We start from the raw sequence: 22,903 nt of genomic DNA, 5'->3' as shown, positions 1-22,903 counted from the left end.
TCAAACTAAGTTTTGCTCCAGCTCTATTTAAATAAGCACACTTGTGTGTGTGTTATGCAGCGCGTGTTTGTTTTGCATGTCGGAACCGAGGATGCACCTGCCGTGGGTTTGCGGGTCCGATCGCCGCATCCCCGCGGCAGATCCGGCTGAAATGCCGGTGCTCTTTCCCCGGGAGTCCCTGCTACCAGTGCAGGCGGGCTCCTCCGGTCCCGGCCGGTCGGAACCGGTCACTTTCCCCGGTTAAAGCCGCGGTGATGCGCGCTGCTCCTCCCGACTTCCTGGTTCCCAAAGCGGGGTCCGATCGACCTGGTTTGCGAGCAGAGATTTCTGGGGTACGTCTCAGGTCGGATCAGCTTTCACCCTCCGAAATTTTGAGCCAAATCTGTCGGTTACAAACCCGGTACCGGATCTCCGACATGCGGTGTGTGCGCGTGTGTGTGTTTCGCGGCGCGAAACACACACATTCTCATTTATGTGGTGCTTGCCTGGCGCAGCTGATGGACAGAAACTGTATGGGGATTTTTAAAAGAAAAACTTTGCATAAGACGTTTCCAGCCGGAGTCATTATAAGGGTGAATGAAAAGGGTTGGCTGGATGAAAGGATGATGATCAAGTAGACAGTGGCGCAGCTGAATTAGCGGAGCGAAGCTCCTGTCGGATACAACCCGGTACCAGATCCCGACATGCGCGTGTGTGCGCGGGACCAGCGCGGGGGGGCGGACCGGGACCCGGGACCCGGTCCAGCGCGGGGGACCCGGGACCCGGTCCAGCGCGGGAGGGGGACGGAGCGGGACCCGGGACCACCGCGGTCGGGATCCGCAGCACAACGGGTATGAAAAGTTTATTTACTCTTGTGCTTGCCTGCCACGCTGATGGACAGAAACTGCCGGCTATGGTGATTTTTAAAAGAAAAGCGTTGCCTAAACAGACTTTTCCAGCCAGAGTGAAATGAAAAGGGCTGGTGGCTGAGACAGGTTTATGTGGTGGTTTTTTTTAATTCTTTAATGCGGAAACAGAATATGAACCTTTCGAAGGGTTTGATTGATGTGAAAAGTGAAATAAAATATCAAACTAAGTTTTGCTTCCGCTCTATTTTTAGCGCGTGTGTGTTCTGCAGAGCGCGTGTGTGCAGCTCCGTCTCCATAGACGGCGCCTTTTGGGTCGGTGCGCCGTATGTGTGTTTTAAGACCAAAAATGACACACAAAACTGAGGGTGCGCCTTTCCACACGGTGCGCCGTATGGTCGTGAAAATACGGTAATTGAATTAAATGAGAATTAAAATAAGACTATTTAGAGTTAGGCATTTTTCATAGCTTTAAAGTCAAGACAGTGCTAATAGTTTTATAGTTATAGCGATGCCAGCTATCCATTAACCAACAACAACGCTCATTTTACCTGGCATGGTATGTAAAAATTCAACCCCTGGTACACTTGTAGATGTGAAATCTAGCTGTGGAGACCAAAACCGTTAAAAAAAACCAAACCATTTTTCTTACTTCCACATTGAACTCTAGCAGTAGATCTACTGAGATCTTAGCTCCAGCAAGAAGTATAGGCATCAAGGAGAGCAGGACTGGTTGCAAAAAGCATCAAACTTCAACAGATTCCATGAGCTTTATGTTCCCTGGACCTTGGATTTGAGTGGATCTCACAATGGTTAATTTTATATATGATACATTCAAATAAGGTTACTTTGTTTGAAGGGTATTAGTTATCTGCACATAATGGTATTCTATGGAATGATATTTAGTGTTTTGGCTCTGTAATGAGACTTTGCTGCCCTCACACCTCACTCCAGACATATACTGCCTGAGGCAGATAGAGAAGTCTTTGTATATAAATTGCTCATTATAAGTTAGTGAAGAAGAATTTCATTTGTTCTCAGCTGATTCTACAATGAGGACAGACAGTTTGAAAAAATACCTTGTTAGATGTTGATTGCAAAGTAACTCGCAGAAGATGCAGCAAAGTTGCAGCCATGAAGTTCAATGAATGTGCTTTCCTACTCACTTTGGTAACTAATACACAGTGGCGGATATTGATAAACCTATGTGTGTTGACAATGAAATTATCTGATGTATTGAGATGTGGGCTGATCTTTATGTGGACTGTCTACTCTATATTAATGGTTTAGGCAACAAACTCAAATAAATTCTGATGCCTATATAATGGCAAAATTTATCTACGTGAGATTATAGTGTTAATAGCTGAATGAGTCAAACAGTGTTAGTGCGTTTGCGGGCTAGTTTTTCAAACCATCGCTGCTCCAGTTCAATGCCACTAGCATAAACTGTATGACGCCAGCTGCTACGGTTTTCAGCCATCCTTTCCCAGCTAGATGTATCGACATTTAACACTTTCATATCGATGTCGCATATTCGCGACATCCTTGAAGCGAAGAAGTGGACGTCCTCTCCTTCGCACACCCTCACAAAGCTCGCCGTAGAGGATGCACTTGGGCAGCCGGTAGTCTGGCATTCTGTGCAGGTGACAAGCCAACGGAGCCTTCTGATCTTCAGAGTTTGGAAGAGAGATTTGCTGCCAGCCCGTTTCAAAACTTCTTCGTTCGTGACCCTGTCCTGCCACTTAATTCCCTGTATGTGCCTTAAGCAACGCATATGGAAGGAGTTCAGCCTTTGTTCTTGACGGGCATATGTTGCCCATGTTTCCGCACCATATAACATTATACTAAGAACGCAGGATTCATAAATGCGGCACTTAGTTGTTCTGCCAAGCTCTAGCTCTAAGGCGGTTGAATGTAGTCGCAGCTTTACCGATGCGGATTTCGATTTCTTTGTCCATTGAGAGATTGCTACAGATTGTCGAGCCGAGATAGGTAAAGTGGTTTACACAGTCCAATGCTTTATCATCAACAGTGACTTCTGCGTCGTATGGGGATCCCGTTTGGTGCATAACTACTGTCTTCTTTATGCTGATAATCAATGCAAAGTCCGAACAAGGAACGTTGAGCCTGTCCATCAAGCGCTGTAGGCCTTCTGTGGAATGGGACACTATTGCAGCATCATCAGCAAAGAGTAGTTCACGTACTAACACTTTGTGGACCTTTGATTTTGCACGAAGTCTGGCAAGGTTATACAGTTTTCCGTCAGTTCTTGTATGAAGGTAGATACTGTCCGAATCCTCGCAATCACCAAAGGCGTGATGCAAGAGAACTGAGAAAAATATGCCAAACAAAGTAGGTGCAAGCACGCAGCCTTGCTTAACTCCGCTGCAGATTGGAAAGCTTTCTGACGTTGAACCTTCGAAGGTGATTGTTGCAGACATGTCTTTGTGGAAGGATTTTATCAATGCGGGTAGAGTTGGAGGACATCCGATTTTATCCAAGATGATGAATAGCCCTTCGCGGCTGACCATGTCAAATGCCTTAGTAAGATCTACGAAAGCTAAGTGCAGAGGTCTGTTTTGCTCCCTGCAACAAACTCCAGGAAAAATAAACTTCTTGGGCGTGTCATCCAGGAAATCCATGTTAGAAGTATTGTTCTAGTTTTCCAGAAATCATAAGCAACTGCAACGTATTGAAAATTAAATTGTCCATGTGACGTATTTAACAGTTAGCCATAATGTTTTTTCAGTCAGACAACTCACACAGTAAGTTTGATTGTAAAACATATTTGGCTTTGGCGTTTGGGCTCCATTCAAATATAGTTTATCAGGCTTCCGCATAAATACAGGGTTGGAGGACTAACCCCCCCTTTTAACTGGATTTATCTGGGTGGAGGTGGGATTGACAGTGAGCTTAGGTGAGAGATCTAAAGGCATCTAACAACCCATACTTATTCCTCCTTAAATAGGTCAAATGGATTAATTGGATCGAGCCATTCAGAGGGGTAAATAAGCAGGCACATGCCTGAAATAACTCCCGGGGGTCGTGTCATTTGCTGAAACTTATGGCATTAGTGTCAGATGTTGAGAGAGACTTCTTTTTCAAGCGTAGAACTATGGTGCATACTCAAAAATGACTATGGGTGCTGTTGTGCCACAGGGTCGATGCTGTTTCAGTTATCAAGAGAGTTATTGATAATTGTCCTTCGACAATTATTAATAATTAATAAAGTAGATTATTTATCAAATTGAATTATCAAAATGACTTAATCAAAACGAGGCACCACCTGATGTAATTAGGAAAATGATAACTTAACAGCAGAATCAGTCTCAAAGTTCATTATTCTACAGAATAATAGTAAAGGAAGCAAAGTTCGACACAGGCCCTGTCAAACCAGCATTTGTAACAAAATACATGAAAAACAAACACAAACAACTTCTCACATTCAAATTAATCAGAATTTATTTACATAAGCGTCAAGATTGCAAGACGACAGATAAATTCGGATAAATTCTGATGCCTAAACTACACATAAAAGAAACATTAACTACATAAAAAGGGACAATAAATCATGTAATGCAAATCTTCCGGTCATCCGCGTTTGTGTGTGTGTGTGTGTGTGTGTGTGTGTGTGTGTGTGTATGTGTGTGCATGCGTGTGTCTCACGTCACGCCACGTGGACCTATTGCCAAGATGGCGGCCCACGTCACACCACGTGAAACGAAAAGAAAATGGCGGACACGGTATTTAAACCATGAATAACTGGCGAAACGGCGCCACGCGGGTCTAACAAAGAGCGGGGAGGCCTTGTGGTCTAACTACTAACGTGTTGTGTAGTTAGTGAAAAGTAAAGGAACAAAGGACGGTCACCTCAAAAATACACACAAATAAACTAACAGCGCTGCCAGTGGGTTGCACCGGCAGCGGTGAGGAATCACCTCACAGACGCAGCAGCCGTCGGTCTGAAGGAGACCGTCGGTGCGTTACACAGTAATATGCAGACAAAATTACAGTAAACACAAGTCACGTTAACCGCTTAAACTAATTAACTGCCCAAACAGCCTCACGTCTCCCTGGTTCTGGAGTGGCCGGCGGTGTCCGAGGGTTTTGTGAGCTTTCCGGTTCAGTTCGGGTACATCAGGTGCCTGATCTACGCTTCTGCCGGGGTTCGGTCGGAGCGGCCTCTCGGTTCCTCCTCTGCTTCTGACTCTGAAATAAAAAGACAACGTGCAACAGCCGGGCTTTCCTTTCTGGATCGACAGAGCCTCTCACGCGTCCTCGAGGTGCGCGGGGCTGGTTCACTGTGGGAAGTCTTATCACCGAGGCGCATGGGCATCACGGATCCAGGTGGATGCAGCTTCTTGGGCTGGTATGGGCACGCTGACCGGAGGATGAGGTCCTCCTGGCAGAAGGACTCAGAGCAGAGAGGGGAAGTTAGAAGGAGAGAGAAGCTGGAGTGCGCGCAGCGCTCCGTAGCAACAGCTGATGGGTACTGCTCGGCGGGTAAACCTGGTCCGGGCGCGTCCCCCCGGCCGCGGAGGGAAAGAGAGGTTGATCCGACTAGCTGGTGGCAAGAAGAGAAGAGCAGAAGAGAGACGATTTTCGGGGTCCCATCGCTTTTATCCGCCGGGGCTGCGGTGACGTCGTCAGCGCCCGGCCAGTCACAGATCAGTGAGTGACTGTGAAGCGCCGCCTCAGGCACCGCCTTTTGTTCACACTAGTGGGCGACCGATAATCGGCCGTGGCCGATTATCGAATTCGATATTCATAATTTTATTAATAATCGATATCGGCCCCCCCCCCAAAAAAATCGAAAAAAAATAATTTCGATTTTTTTTTTTTTTTTTTTTAAGAAAATCGGCTGCATAAAGTGCATATCTTATATTTACATTTTTGATAGCCGCCACACCTGAATTTTTTTTTTTATTATACTTTTTTTTTTCCCATTAAATTACAGGCTTTTCTCGCTCTCTCGTCTCGTCTCTCCTTCTCTGAGACTTAAAACAAGCGCACCCTCCCAGTTACACATGTCAGTCACGTGCTGTCGTGTGTGCATTATCATTGGCCCCCGACCAGCTGCAGGTGTCGGCGCTGCTGTCCGGCACCGCCGCTCGCTTTAACTTTTCCAAACTCGGCCTGTTTGCGCCATGAGCTCATCCGCGCGGTTGTTACGCGACTCTTTTCAAAGCAAACCGGTTTAGTAAAGACGGGAGGGGATGTTTTCTCCTCGCACGGCTCCGGAGAGCGGAGGAGCCGCTCAGCGCGACACGCGCAGCCCAGCATTTAGGCTGATTTATGGTCCCGCGTTACACCAACGCAGAGCCTACGGCGTAAGCGCGCGTCGCCGCGTACCCTACGCCGTAGGCTACGCCGTATGGTACGGCATAGGTTCTGCGTCGATTAACGCAGAACCACAATTCAGGCTTTTCTCTTTCAGAGCTGAGAAACGTCACCTAGTGTTGCTTAAATGTGGCCACATGAAATCATTCACTATCATCAAAACAAAGTCAAACAAGACGACATGGCGTCATATTTCTAACAATAAATGAAAGTGATGCAAAGTAAAGGAGGAGAGGATGAAACATTGCAGTCCCTGCACCTACAATTTAATATAAAGGTGCTCTAAGGGGCCCCTGCTGCTCAGAGCAGCTCATCCTGGTAAACCAGGTAAAACCAGGACCAGAACATGCATTTTTGGACATTTATTCCACAATAAATAAATAAACAATAATATTATGAACCTGAGTGTTTGACTTGTGGTGTTCTTTGACTTATTGTTTACACTTTACACAGTTTGAGTTACAGTATGAAGATTCCTCTTATTTAAGTTCTCCCATGCAGCTTTGTTTTTATTTATCATTATTGAGGAATGCTGGTGTAAAGAAGAGGGATGGGGGGCATTTTCTTTTTGTATTAAGAATGTTCTAGTTAAAGCAATAAATTGCTCACCATTCATTTAAATGAATTCTTGTATTGAAATTTGTTTTCTCCCAAAAAGGTAAAAAAGGGTAATAATCGTATCGGCTGATATCGGCTATCGGTCTTTTTGATTTCCCCCTAATCGGTGATCGAAATAATCGAAAAAAAGGCTGATCGGTCAGGCACTAGTTCACACCTCCTGGACTACAAACCCGCTGGCTTTGTAGTCTTTCCTTACATTCCCCAAACAAAGCGGCCATTAGGTGAAACTCGACGCTGGTTTCAGACTGAGGGTTCAGACAGCTTTAAAGTCGAATTTCACATAATCACAAATGTTCACAAAAGTTTCATAATCACATGGCGGTGGCCCAACAGTGCACTGACCATTCAAAAATCACACCAAGATGTCATGCCTAAGTTTCATTTTTGACAAGTTGGGAGAGAGACATAGATGAAAAAGCAGCCTCGGGGTGAGACGCTGTCCACTCAGCGGAACAAGTGCAAGACACCACATTTTATTCCTTAGATAGTTTCCTTCAAAAGCACTTTACTGTCACAAACAATGCACTAATTTGTAAAGATGTTTGGATCAACAGAAAACCTATTAAATCAAAGCCACAGCAATACAAGACGATTCTGTTTATCTATACAAATCTGGGCTGGCAGCGCTCCAGCTTCAATGAACCACAGGCCCTCTCTCTGTGTATTTCACAGCTCAGTGACCAGCCACCACTTTCATCTGTGAAAGCAGCTGCTTTTTCTTCTGTCATTTCCTCATCCCCCTTTTGCTCCCTATTGTTATAGTCAGTGGTGGACAGTAACGGAGTAAATTTACTTGAGTACTGTACTTAAGTACATATCCAGAGGATTTGTACTTTACTTGAGTATTACATTTCTTTGGTACTTATTACTCTTACTTGAATACATTTCCAAGACAAATATTTTTACTTTTACTCGAGTAAATTTCTAGGAAGGCTGAAAAGTACTTGTTACTTTCAGGTCTGCTCTTTTTTCTTCTTCCCTAAAATCCTATTGGACACAAGCTGTTTTTGTCAAAGGAGGAGACAAGACAGACATGAGGAGACAGTTTGTTATGCTTTATATTGCTATATTGTACTGGTACATGTCCTTCCTGTAAAGTTAAGTGACTTCAACACTGAGTTATTGAAAGCAGAGATGTAGTTTTTTGTAAAGCAGTGGTCTTTGAGGGGGATCCAGACTTAGTTGGATGGTGCAGGTTCATTTGGTTTCAGTTCATGATTGTTAATAAACTCTGCATCATCTGCTGTCCTCTTATGATCCCATTCATTATGGTCATGCCAAGTAATGGCATGACCATATTGCAATCGTCCAGAATGGCCCAAAGTGCAATGCTGCTAACAAGCTAAAGTCGCAAAAGTCCCACGTCACACCAGCGGGTGTACAGCATGACCCCGCTCGGATGTGGAAAAAAAAAATCCCCAAAAAATAAAACACGCCCGAAAAAATGAGGAAAAACATGAAAATGAAGGCGATATATTAGTATCTAGAAAAGGTTTCCCTTTTTTTATTATTATTCTTATTATTCCGCACTTTTTTTCGTCCGTTAATACGGCCCGAACCGCAACGTGCACCCATGCATGGCATACATCGTTGGATGCGTCTCCATCGTGATTCGATGGGTATTACTTTTCTCAGTAATAGGGGTTACCGTGGCAACGCTAGTTGCCAAAAAGCAAAAAAAAAGGCGAAAATTCCCGCGCTTATTGCTCGGCCGAACTTTATCGTAGAGACATCGTTCAAACTTTGAAACACTCGGCCCGATAGTCTTTAAAGGACCATACAACTTCATCATGCTAGTTATTACGGTTTTTGCGATATTTAACTTTCAATTTAAAAAAAAAATCACTTTTATTTTGGACGCTTGTTGCTAGGCAACGGTTTATCGTACAGACATAATTACAACATTGACCAACCCGGGACGCTTTGTACTGCAACATATTTTAGTCTCGTCATGCTAGCTATTACGGTTTTTGAGATATTTCACTCTTCTCATTTTGATGCTAACGGAACTTCGGATGCTTGTTGCGCGGCAACGCAGTATCGTAGAGACTTGGTTCCAACGTTAAAAGACTCAGCTTGATGTGGACTACACCATACTGAGGTCTCATTACGCTGTCGTTTACAGCTTTGGAGATATTGAAGCTAAATTGTCCCATTCTATCCTATGGGGCTTGTTACCATGGCAACAAAAACCTAATGCTGCTCGGACCGCAATGTGCACCCATGCATGGCATATATCGTTGGATGCGTCTCCATCGTGCCTCAATGGGCATTACTTTTCTCAGTCAAAAGTGTTACCGTGGCAACGCTAGATGCCAAAAAGCAAAAAAAAAGGCGAAAATTCAGACGCTTATTGCTCGGCCGGACTTTATCGTAGAGACATCGTTCAAACTTTCAAACACTCGGCCTGATTGGCACTAACGGACCCTAGAACCTCATTATGCCAACTTTTAAAGTTTTTGCGATATTGACCTTTCTTTTTTTTTTTAATTTCCGTTTGACTTTGGATGCTTGTTGCTAGGCAACAGATTATCGTAGAGACATGATACAAATGTTCCCCGACTCGGCAAGCTGTGATCTTCAACATATTCCAATTTCATGAAGCTGTGATTTAAGGAAGCTTTAATGTAAAATCCATGACAAATGGCCCCATTCATTCGGATGGTTTTTTTTTACCACGGTGGAAAAAAACCCTATCCGTTAACGTAGTCTGAACCGGAACGTGCACCCATGCACGGCATACACCGTTAGATGCTTCTCCATCGTGCCTCGATGAGCATTACTTTTCTCAGTCAAAAGCGTTACAGTGGGGACGCTAGACGGCAAAAAGCGCGCCCCATTAATAGCTATTGGGAGCACAGGAATGAATGCAATACAACCGTAAACACCTCAAACTGACATAGAACCGCCCCGAACACAAACACTACAGCCGTAAACCAAAGCGGCGAGAGGGGACGAATGGGCAGTAGGGCATGCCCATATCAAAATTTCCAGAAATTTTCTAGTTTGATTTGTTTTTGGTGTTTCTGCAGGTTTTATATAACATTGTGGTTCTAAAAGCAGCACATCAGTGCAGCTGGTTTCAAAGAGTTAATTCTCAGAAACAAGAGTTAAAAGATCCTTAAATTAATTTATAAAAAATATAGTAATTTACTGATGTGGAAAATAAGAAATTTACTCTTACTCTTACTCTTACTTATACTTAAAGTAAATTTAAAAGCATTTACTTTTGGATACTTAAGTACCTTTAAAAGCAAGTACTTTTCTACTCTTACTCGAGTAATATTTTGACTGAGCTACTTTTACTTGTAACGGAGTAAATTTTGACCAGTAGTATTTGTACTCTTACTCAAGTACTGGGGTCGAGTACTCTGTCCACCTCTGGTTATAGTTTCCTCTTCTCTGTAGATTGTGCAACTTTTCTTTCTTCCAGCTTATTAATCATGAAGGTGGGGGGGTGCCTTCAGGTTTTCCAGTTTGTGAGGGAATCCAGGTTGTATCGAGCAATTTGATTGGTTAGTTAAACTTTCAACAGTATAGGGATGTCTCCTAAACTAGTGTCCATCTTACCATTACAGCACTGCACAACTCAGAACTAAACAACCACAACTATTTGATCTGCCATATAGCCTAATGTAAATTGTGTATGACACTAAATTCCACATAGCTTGTATAACTGAGTTTTTCTTTACTTGAACTTTGGCAGTTCAGAGTAGAAAGGGACATGTTTAACATATCCCAAACATTCCAGGGTGTCAACAAATGATATCTTGGCTTAAACATCGTACCTAACTTGCAAACAATGAAGAGAAATGTCAGTGGAGAAGCTCACGTCTTTTTTAAGTCCTCAAAAGGCAAACAGTAAGGCAAACAGTAAAGTTAATATAGACAATTGTCCTTAAAAGAGGTCCTCCAGGACTGATGATCCTTATCCAACCATGAGGGAAGACAGGTGGGATTTAAGCTAAGTGATGTTGCTAAAGCAAGGCCTGGGTTTTCAGCGCATGACCAATCGCAAGCATGGAGAAGTCCGCTGTCAGAGCCGCTTATTTCAGTAGCGAAGAGCAAACTATAATTTTACGGAAATATGATGAGTATAGGCATATAATACAGGCAAAAAGCAACACAGTTGCAGCTGCAAAATGCAGGAAAGACAGCTGGCAAAAGATCGCTGACTGTATAAATGCGTAAATTCATAGGGATATAAACATATATTTGAATATTCTGGGAATCTTAATCTTAAACTGTAAACCATGATCAGCAATATTAAAATAATAAAAGGCTTGCAATATTTCAGTTGATTTGTAATGAATCCAGAATGTATGAAATTTCTTTGTTTTTGTGTTTGCATTACAGAAAATCACAATATTCTAATTTTCTGAGACAGTCTGTATATATTGGTTCTATAACTATTGTTGTTGACCGATAACTTGTGCTGATGCTGTACCAAAGAATTGGTTTTTTTTATTTATTTTATTTAATTTTTTATTTTTTCAGGAGGGGGGTGTTTAGTATTTTAAAGTGACTTTTCAGAATGTTCGAGGGACGAAATTGAAAATCCCTTTTTTGCTATCCCCTTACAAATGCATCTTCTTTTTGATTTCTTCTTGATTTATTTATTTAATTGGTATTAGTTTTGGATTGACTGTACATCGGATTTTGGGTGATGATTTGTTTTATTTATTGATTGATTGATTTATTTTTTATTTTCTCCTCCACCTCTTTTTTTCCTTTTTTTTGGATCGTTCATACAGGTACTCATCAGGGAAAGCAAAGGGGTTTTGGCGGTCCCTGAATACGCGTTCTCTTCGGGGGGATCCTCTCACGATCCGCGCACTGAGCTCCAATGGATTCATTTTCCAAGAGAGCTGATTGGTCAGTGGGCGGTGCTTTTATACCCGGCGATCTGTATCTGGAACATAACCTGCTCCGGAGCAGGTTAGCTGTTCAGCATAAGTTACCATGGCGATGTGCCCCGGTGAGAAGTGAACCACCGTCGTAGTCCTGAAAACCCAGGGTTAAACCTGAAGTTACCTCGCTAACCCCAAATCCCGCTTCGTAGTACAGGCCCCTGATGTGGCTGATTTCCTCTAGTTTCAGATGTTTTGTTTTCCTTTTTGCTCAGCACATGGCCTAAAGCATACTTCTCTCAGTGTTCGGATGTGAGGTTATTTTTCACAAAACTGATCACAGCAACAAGGCAATCCTTTATTTCCTTTCCCTTTCTCTGCCGTTCATCCATAACCCCAAGTTCTGCCTCTTTCTGCTCCCCCTCCACTCTTTTCCCCTTAGCTCTTTCATTCCAGTTTCTCTCAATCCTCCAAGTCTCTCCATTTTATTCCCAGCCTCTTTAATTTGCTTCTCCCTGTTTCTGCCTTCCTCCCTCGTAGCTGCTGCTGTCCTCCTGCATCAGCCCCAAGGTCAAAGCCAAAGGTAATGCGGTCCATCTTTAGATCAAATAAACTCAGTTAGAAGTCCATGATTTCCCTTATCATATCTATGGTTTTGCAGTATTTGCATCCTTGTCTATTATTGTGTGGGGCTTTTTCTAGTTTAATATGCTAATCTTACTTTATTAGTTTCTGAAAACAATCCCCTCTCAGGAGTTTGTTGTGGAAAGGAAAGTGTATCAGTGGGAATATGAAGTCTTCTCCACAATAGCTAAAGCAATTTAAGTTCAGTAAGTGAAATTAAACTTGCCTCCATGGAGGTTTGATTAAAAAACGGTGGTTCTTGCAGTCTTGGAGACATGGCTGGTGCAACTAGCAAAATCATTCAAGAATTACGTCATCCTTTGTATTTATTAAACGACACACTGGATCTTCAGTTAGACCGGAAAAAAACCAGGATATTAATTATGATCACATACTTCGCTAAGAAATGCATACTTTTACTTTGGAAAGATGATTCCCCTCCAACTTTCAAGTTTTTTTTGGATCAAATTTCAGTTTTTTTACCATTGGAAAAATTAACTTTAGAAAAATACAACCGTGCTCATATTTTTCAAGAATTTTGGTTCCCATTACTCTCAAAACTGGATAATTTTTCCAAAGGGGACCAATGAGTATCTTTATTTTGTTTTCGAACTTGTGCCTTATAGGTATGTATGTTTGTATGTATATATGGATATATATATATAGTTTGATATCGCTGTTGCTGCCATTATATATTTTTTTATTTTTATTTTTATTCTTTATTTTTTTTTTAAATATTTATTTAATTTTGTTCTCCCTTAATGGTTTTTTTTTTTTTTTTCCCCTAGGGTAATTATGGGGAGGGTAGGAATGTGGGTATAATAGAAATCATGCATGTGAAAATGTGAATTGTGAAAATTATTGTGAAATAAAAAGATATTAAAAAAAAAAAAAAAAAAAAAGAATTACGTCATCATACCCGAACTTCATTGGTGCCCCACCCCCCCAGCATTACCCTGTCAATTACTGAAATATTACATTTTAAAGGCAACAGTGGCTTCAGTGGAACCAGGTAGAATGTTAAATGTAAATTGAAGCAAATTACGTCTCTGCTGCAACATTTGTTTAGCAGGACAAGCATTTAGCCTGGTTAGTTTGTGTTTTGCAAAAAGGATGTATGCAGGGTAGATATTGGGTGAAATTATGATTTTTTTATGTCTTTTCCTGGTGTTCTTTGATAGGATGACATTTCTTTTCTATGTATAAACTTTTGTGTTTCAGCCTGAATTAAATTTAACAAAAAACTTGACAAGTTAAATTCGTTTTCTTCTCATAATCCCTCCAGTTAATTCATAGTCTTGTGTATACTGTAAATAACACTGTTTTGCTTGTCAATACAAATCATATTAAGCTTTGAGCTTGTCATTTTACAGAATACTGTAAAAATGACATGATAATGCTTTTTCTCCCCAGGTTTAGAGGTGGATAAGCAAATTCTGCTTTAATTAACAAATTAATTTAATCTGATACACTCCAAACAAGATTACCATTAAAATTATGAAATTACTGATAGGTATATCATTTAAAAATATATGCCACTCAAATTTGATTTGCTAGCTGGAATTAGCACTTCCTGCACATTATAACCATATAAACATTTTAAATGATTATGAAAGTTTAGATCATGCACAATCTGCTATAATCTGCCATCAAATTAAGATCTAATTTGTAAGTTTTAACACATTAATGACGTAAAATGTTTTTATGTTCTAGGAATTTGCTTCTGTAGACCCAATTTCCATAACAACAGCATCCAGTTGTACAGTAATCAGACAAAAGCAAAAATGAGTTTTGAGTTGTTAATCTTTAATCCTTTTCCCTGAGTGAACTTGTATATGTGCAGCACGCACACACACACACACACACACACACACGCACACACGCACACACGCACACACACACACACACACACACACGCACACACACACATTCCTAGAAGTACATTGTTCAGTTCTGGTCACGGCTCTGTTACATGGCAGAACTTTGGAGCTTGACCTTCATCATCATTCCACGCAGGTAAGAAGCCGAGCGCTGCTCTCTGACACAGAGGGAGGATTAATCTACACGCCATCACAAGTGATTTCATGCTACATTGGAGATTTTCATTCTCTCGATCTTGTTTTCTGCTCATCACTTTTTTTTCTGCCGAGGGGACGGGTGGGGAACCCCAACGGGCCCGGGATTACAGGATAAAACCTAAAATATCAAGTAATAGTACAAGTTCATGTACACAAACATTCAGTTCCACGTTTGTGTGAATGTGTGCCTTTTGAATGACGTTAAATGTTCTGCGTTAGTGAAATAGTGTACGACATGTACTGTAGGCTATGTGCCAGGATTTGTAAATGCGCAGGTGTGCCCTAGCAAAACTAATCCTCCTGAGGAATTCTATGAGGGTCTGATTTATTTGTGGAGTAGATTTATCTTGTGGATGGAAGATCTGCCTCATCGCCGAGGGCACTGTGCACTCTGAATTTGTTGGCTTGCTCTGTGCAAGGGCAATGAGGATGCATGTTCATTACCGGTGTGCAGAAAGTGAAATCCCTGCTTATTGATACAAAGCAGCTCAATCTATCTTGCCTCAAACCTTATAACGTGTGTGAGGTTGCATATTACTCATCAATATTTGCTTAATATAGAGCCGACAACACATAATCCTAAAAACACTGCATTTTCAGAAGCTTTGATCCTGCAGGATTTTCTAAGTATTAACAGGTCATTTCTACGACGGAGTATTAGGGCCAAACTAAGACAAAAAAAAATTGGAAATTACGAGAATAAAGTCATAATATAATGAGAATAAAGTCGTAAAATTACGAGAATAAAGTCGTAATGTTGTGAGAATAAAGTCGTAATAGAATAAAGTCGTAATATTATGAGAATAAAGTCGTAACATTACGAGAATAAAGTCGTAATGTTGCGAGAATAAAGTCGTAATAGAATAAAGTCGTAATATTATGAGAATAAAGTCGTAATATTATGAGAATAAAGTCGTAATATTATGAGAATAAAGTCGTAATATTATGAGAATAAAGTCGTAATATTATGAGAATAAAGTCGTAATATTCCGAGAATAAAGTCGTAATGAATAAAGTGGTAATTTATGAGAATAAAGTCATAATATTATGAAAATAAAGTGGTCATTTATGAGAACTCTAACAGGAAGAGCCTGTGTTAAAATGAAGAATATTGAGCATCTTGTGAAGTTATATTTTTATATTTATTATAGGCTATATTAAAACTTTATTCTCGTAATATTACGACTTTATTCTCAAAATATTACGACTTTATTCTCGTAATATTACGACTTTATTCTCAAAATATTACGACTTTATTCTCGTAATATTATGACTTTATTCTCGTAATATTATGACTTTATTCTCCTAATTTTACGACTTTATTCTCATTACATTATGACTTTATTCTCGTAATTTCCTTTTTTTGTTTTTTTTTGTTTGGCCCTAATACTCCGTCGTACATTTCTGAGGAGAAAGTAGTTTATTCTTGTCTGTTATTGGATGTCTCTTATTTGTAATTGATGACAGTTGCCTTGCATTTTAATGTATGCGAGAATGGCTGTGTGTACATGTCACTTTAAGAGTGGTTATTTGTTTGCGTGGGGGATCTATTCTGACATGTTTTTTGTACTGTCAAAGCATATTGTGTGTGAGTGATTACCTGTCATCTCAAGCCTAAAGCTCTGTTTACTCCCCAATCCTGCCACTGCTGTTGCTTTTCCATTCTCTGCTCCCTCTCTTCCATGTTTTCTCTTATTCCTCAAGCCTTCCTCACGTTTTTTTTCTTTGAATTTTTTTTCCTGTCCTCGTCAGATATGTTACCAGAAAAGTGATGCCAGGGTCTTGACATTGGTGGACTCTTTGATCTGTTTATTTATGTCTTTTATTTGATTTTTTTTCCCCCCTTGAAGGCATTCGACAACAAGCCAACTAGTGATTGTCTTCATAAAATGTGTGACAGTTTGTAAGAAATGTAAGACATGTCATCATCGGTGGCGAGAGTGTGGAAATGTTTTGATTCTAGGAGGAATTTTGATGCGGACGTTAACGATTTTGGACCGATGCAGCGACAGCTCCAACAGTCACTTTGCAATGGTGGGTGATGGTTTGTTGCTGAGCCCAACGGCTCATCATTAAAAATTCAGGGAAGCATTTTAAAACCATTACACACTTCAGATGTAACAGACTTAATGGAAAGCGAGAATTAGATAAGGTGCACCCAGGGTATAGAAGCTTATTTAAAAAACTAAAAACTTGTGAAGAACAAAGTAGAGGCAGTAGAGTTCTACCCTATTTTAGTTTTTAGTTTGAAATCTGTATCCTTGTATCTTAAGTTCTGGTTTTATTTCCCTTTACCTTATCACTTTCATGTGTCTCACCAGCCCCACACCAGAGTCTACCAGTAATCTAACTATACATATATACACATATATAAATATATATACATATATATATATATATATATATATATATATATATATATATATATATGTACTTGTCCCTCTTTTCCCTACCAGGCTGCGCTTTGTCGCTACAACAGACTACAACATTAAAATAGATTAAAACATGATATAAGAGTACAAGGCTCAATCTCAGAAAAAATAGTCATCGTGCACAAAAGCACAAAAGAAATAAGGCTAAAACCAAACAGAATAAAATAAAATCACATGTATTTGCAAATATGGCAACTGCTTGTTTAGCTCAGTGAAGGCAGGAACAAACCGTTTTTTTAACCTCTTTGTTCTTCATGCTGGGACTAAAAATCTCCACCCAGATGGACGAAGGTTAAACTCAGTGTACAAGTACTACACAAAGTTCGGACTCACCGATAATTCTGCTAGTCCATCTAACTTTAAACTCAAGTTTCTCTGCATCGTGACACTAAGGGATAAGAGAGCACCGCGTCAATGGAAGTGCATTACATGGTCATTTTTCTTGCTCTGTGAAAATGTAAAAGTGTCATTATGGGACCGTGGCTGCTCTCATCATCTGGAAGCAGACTGACGTTAACTGAGTCTTCTGCTTATTTTATAATTTTCCTGTTGTCTTATCTGCTCTGACACATGTTCCTGATGAATAATTCTGGTTATAGCACACGCCTTTGGAACCAGTTGAAGAATATTGATCAGACACAATTCCCCTGATCCCTCACATTCTTTCTGTTTGTTAAAAGAAATTGAGAAACCAGCCTGAAGGATCATCAGTCAAATCAAACTCTTCCCAGAGTCGTCTGGTTTGAATGAAGAAAACTTTAGAAAATGAAAGTTTAGATTTAATCTGATTAAAAGTACATTTATGATAATGTAATGCAACATAACGTGGGGTTATACTGTATAGTATCTTCACAATGCAATACAGTAACATGGATAAAATCCATCTTTAGATGCAAATCAAATCATGAGGTCAGGAAGAATGTGCTTTTCAGTTTTCTTCCCAGTCAACACAATAGATTGTGTTTTAGAGTACTTTAAGGTACTTTAGAGTACACTAAATTTGGTTTGTGTTTCAAGATATTTCTTAATAAAATTAGCTTTGGCTTGGACATTGTTCTGCAGGTGTCCTGTTGCGTTCTGAGAACAAACAGCCCCGGCTTTGCCTCTTTAATCAGACATAAATATCTCCAGCTAATGAGCCAATGCAGTCTACTGGTGTATTGATTGTAATGACTGCGTCTCGCCACAACAGTGTTCCCACAAATCCCTGCCTAATGACTACTTTGACAAATAATAAGTCTGAATCTCATTATTGTGCGTTTAAGAGTGTTTGTTTGTTTCTGCACCAGCTTTCTCAAGGGATGTATCATTAATCGGAAATTAGTGAAAAGCGGAAATGTTAGTACACATTTTGAAAGAGCAGATCAGTTGGAGTAAACTGTTTGTGAGCTGGAGGGAATGTCTGTTTGTGTATTTCCATGAGTTTCTGAGTACAATGAGAGTTGATCAGGTCATCGTGGCAGGATGTCTCCCTGGTCAAACTCAACTGAGTTCATAAACTGACTGCATATGTCCGACTCTGGGACTCTGATGCTTGGTGACATCTTCTCTATGTCTGCTAGGAAGATAAATAAAAATATAAATAAATGTCACCATCTGTTATAGGATTTAATAGTGATTTGCTCTGTGCAAAGTTAAGACAGGGTTATGGAACATGCTGGTACTTCTGTAAGGATTCATGAATGATTCATTTCATTTAACTGGTGACACATGAAAGGCAGCATGGGACCTGGCAGATGAATTCCTGCCTTTAATGGCTGCCTTCAAGACAGTTTGGCACGAAAAAAAAAACAAACAAATATATATATATACAGAGCCGCCGCAAGGGATGTGCGAACCGTGCGACCGCACGGGGCCTCGCGCCCCATGGGGCCTCGCGCTATGGGCCGTTTTTGAAAAAAAAACATTTTTTTTTGTTTTTTTCGTTTTTTTTTTCGTTTTTTCCCTTATAAATATCAATAGTCACATTCCATTACAGACCTAAATGTGTACTAGTCTGTGCATATCAATAAATATATGTGCAATGATGACGCGTGTCTGTTGTTCAACACAACTGATCAGACCAAGCGCAGACACAAGGAGCTCTGATCCAGACGGGTGGAGTTGGAACAAACTGTCACACAATGGCGAGAGAACGAGACAGATTCAGGAAATTTCCATCAGGGGATGAAAAAAGAAAAAAACGAAAGAAAATGGAAGAGTTTAATGCCTCTCTGAAAGGCTCGTTTGATAAATTTGTTACAAAAATCACTGATCCGACCGGGTCTCAAGCAGCCGTGGGGCTCCGCGTCGAGTCAAGAGATGATGATGAGGCAGGGGAAGGTATCCAGTATTTTGCTAATTGGAGAGTTAAAATTGCGCATATAGACACCCGATCTGACCCAAAAAACCCAAAAATTTCGCGCGGGCTCGCTACGCTCACGCGCGAGGGCCCCCCAAAAGTATATTCCTGAGGTAAAATTAACTTTTTTGCACTGGAACAGGTCTAACCGAGGCAATTTGAGTGTCAAATGCTTAATTACTTTTGATAAATAAGAGTGTGTGGTGCCTTTTGTGTCCTCTAGATATGAAATGAATTTAATCATAAATAACACTTTACTACACACAATATGTATTATTTAGTTTCATATTATACTTTCTGCAATGGATTGGTGAGCTGTCAAGGACGTTCACATGATTATAGCGATTGATTTCTCATGATTATTGTAACGTCATGGACTGAGGACCCAGAGAACAAACAGGCACAAGTGAACCAAGACTGAAACTCAACAACAATCAGATAACTCAAGATCCCACCAGTAACACGGTTTTAGTGGTTGTTGAAGTGAGTCAGGGGATCACTTTGTGGAGTGGGAGAGCACCGTAATGTGGGCTTAAATCGTTAATAATTAATATGTGTCATTGGGGCACCACCTCTGTAATGGAGGAAAATCAATAACAATAGAAACAGTGTAATCCTTTTGAGCCGAGGCATTGCTTATATCTCTGTGTGGCGATGGAAACCCAGGTGTGTCCCTAAGAAAAATGTTTTGCTGGGGCAGAGGCTGGTAGGCTTTGCGTTGATCGTGCAGCCCATGAAAAATAATGTTGATTCAAAATGCAAAATTAAGCTAATATTAAAAAAAAAAGAAACATGATAATCTTGCCATCCTCAATATTAGCAGAAAAGGTGCTTCTGAAATTCCTGATAAAAGAAGAGTAACTTGATGTTAAAAAAGCGAACGGTCGAAAAAAAAAAAAATTAAAAAAATAATGATGGCATATTATTGGTGAACTGAGCAAAAATAACTTCAAAATCAGATACCAAAAATGACCAAACTTCCTGGCAAAGGTGTTCTGGGGCAGAACTTGTGTGTAGGGATGTCCAACACCCAAAATGAGGACGCTCTCTTTGTCTTTATTCTCTGACATTCATGTGCTCTGCTCTGTTCATGTGAGGCTTCTCCTCTGTACTGGTCACCATCACCTCAGTCTTTCCTCATATTCTCTTTAATCATCATGGGATAACAATGAATTGTAACTAAACATTGACAAACTGAATTTAAATAAAGTTACAGACTTTTGATTAAATCTTAAACAAAAGTTATTTTTCTAGGAGCACGTGTGTCTGCAAAAAGGGACAGAATCAGAATCAGAATCAGAAATACTTTATTTATCCCCGAGGGGCAATTTCAAGGCAACTGAGCAGCAAAACGTTGAAGGTATCAAATAGGATAATAAAAAATAAAGATAAAATAAACAGATAAGTGGGGCATGTCTCATATGTACAAGAAATGTGCAAAGAAAGAATGTACAAAAAAAATGTACAATAGAGTGACTGTGGTTTAAATAATGACAGTGTAAAGTGTAAATATACAGTAAATATACAGTGGCAAAGTGGCAAAGTTTCTATGATAGCCTTCCGTCAGCCTTATATCTGGCTGGGTTGCCATGGGAACTTTGTGCTGGCTTTTAGGGAGTCCCAACAAATGTAATAAATTTAGCCTCCTTAGTGATGGCGACCATCACCTGGTCAGGTTGATACTTAATAAACACAGAGCCACTGCATCCTGTTAATTAAAAAGTCCATTAAAATCAAAAAAGTGTCATGTGAAGTTCCCCAGACCTGTGGTTTGCTACAATAATGACAAAGTTAAAGCAGAATTACAGATTAAACTTTTTTTTTTTATTAATTCATTAAAAGGGGCTAACTGAAATACTGCAACCTAATATTCAGGCCCTGACATTGCAATTACAACTTAATCTTCTTAGGTATGATGCAACAAGCATCATACCTGGATTTAAAGGTGACCTATAATGGCATTTAATGTATATTTTAAACAGGCCTTGAATGTCTTAAAAACAATCTAAAGCTTGTTTTTTCTACATAAATCATAAATCCAGCCTGTGAGCCCTGTCACTAGTTTTACCGCTTCTAACCTCTTTTTCTGTGCCTCATTCTAAGGGAAGGGGGGGGTATGATAATGAGGCTCTGTGCTGATTGGCTCCCTGAATGACGTGTAGCAGGGGAGGAGCATAAACCTGCTCCGCCAGAGCAGCCCGAGCCTGTAAATAAATCAACACTGAATTTTCACAAATGGAAACTTTATTGTTAAAAAAATAAAATATGAGTTGTATATAAATAACATTTATGCACTATTTAAGCCGGATCTACCCGGCGGATGCCGAACGCTGGCCCCGGAGCCACGCCGGGCGCCCGGGAGCAGCGCTGCTGGAGCAGCGCGCATCACCGCGGCTTTAACGGGGGAATCTGACCGGTTCCGACCGGCCGGGACCGCAGGAACCCGCCTGGACTGGTAGCAGGGACTCCCGGGGACCGACCAGCGCAATTTCAGCCGGATCTGCCTGGCGGATTCTGCGCGACGGGCGCCGCAACCCCACGGCCGGCGCACAGATCCGCTCCGGAGCGCATCCGCGGCGCATCCGCGGCGCATCTCCCGTTACCGGTGATCAAACCGACAGATTTGGCTGAAAATCTCGGAGGGTGAAGCTGGTCCAGCCTGGGACAGACCCCCGAGGACCCAGCTCCCAAACCATCCGGGAACTTGGATGATTTAACCCGGATCCGCTCCGCCGCGGCGCCGTGTCCGACTGGCTGAAGGAAGCAGCGCTCCAGCAGCGGAGAGAGCTGGTTGTGGGCGTGGTTTCAGCAGCGGAGGCTGAACCTCTGGAAATGAGCGCCTAGGGTGATGTCACCATAGGCGCAGATTCAGAATGGCTCAAAAAAAGGTCACGTGACACTGGGGGACTCTGTCCGGCGGGGGTCAGAGACCTTGCAGAAATTCATGGTATTTTGTCTCCCCTGTGCTGGCAGGGTGAGGGGAGACCACTTTATATATGTTAAAACAAGAAAAAACGTGTTTTTCATAATAGGTCCCCTTTAAAGATTAACATCAAGATTCCTGTATTGATCTCAAGGTGGTGTATAAAGTTTCTTCCTCTTCCTTCCTCTTTTCACTGCCTCTGTTTGTTTTTTCCTGCTCTGATATGTGTGTTTGTGTACGTGACAGCATCTGCTTTAACTGCACAGATCAAATACAGAAGCTCATCACTGCATCGTATTAATTCTTTATTGGTAGACTAGTGATCAGTGGTCTGATTCAGATATACCACATTCACATAATGAAGGGGATGTTATTTCATTTCTCAGAAAGTATGGTTGAGGTCAAGCTTCAATAACAATACAGGAAGATCTGAAAAATCAAACATTGGGTGATGTCAACCACTGCCGTGATGTTGTTGGGATAAAGTAATCTTGTACTTCTGGTTGCTGGTGATAAGCTGTCTCGCTGAAGGCTGATCAAAGGAACTGAACCCAGTCTGTTATCATTTTCAATAGTTTGTGGGATAAACTGATGTATCCTGTGACCTTGAACAGGATGAAGCATGCATAGAAAATGGATTGATGGGGGCAGTGCAGGGACCCAGCAACAAAGCTCTCTGTTTAAGCCCATGATTGTTGGAGGTCTTTTCATAGTCTCTCTATGTCTGTATGTTGTTGTTTTTTTCAGGGGTTCTAGCTTTTCTTCTGCAGTCTAATAAAAATGAGCCAGTTTAAAACTACCTGGCCTCTCGCCCAATGTCAGCTGGAATAAGACCGGCAAATTTAAAAT

Source organism: Cololabis saira, chromosome 17, assembly GCF_033807715.1.
Source record: "Cololabis saira isolate AMF1-May2022 chromosome 17, fColSai1.1, whole genome shotgun sequence".
Taxonomy (NCBI): Eukaryota; Metazoa; Chordata; class Actinopteri; order Beloniformes; family Belonidae; genus Cololabis; species Cololabis saira.
Note: the sequence above shows the minus strand (reverse complement) of the source record.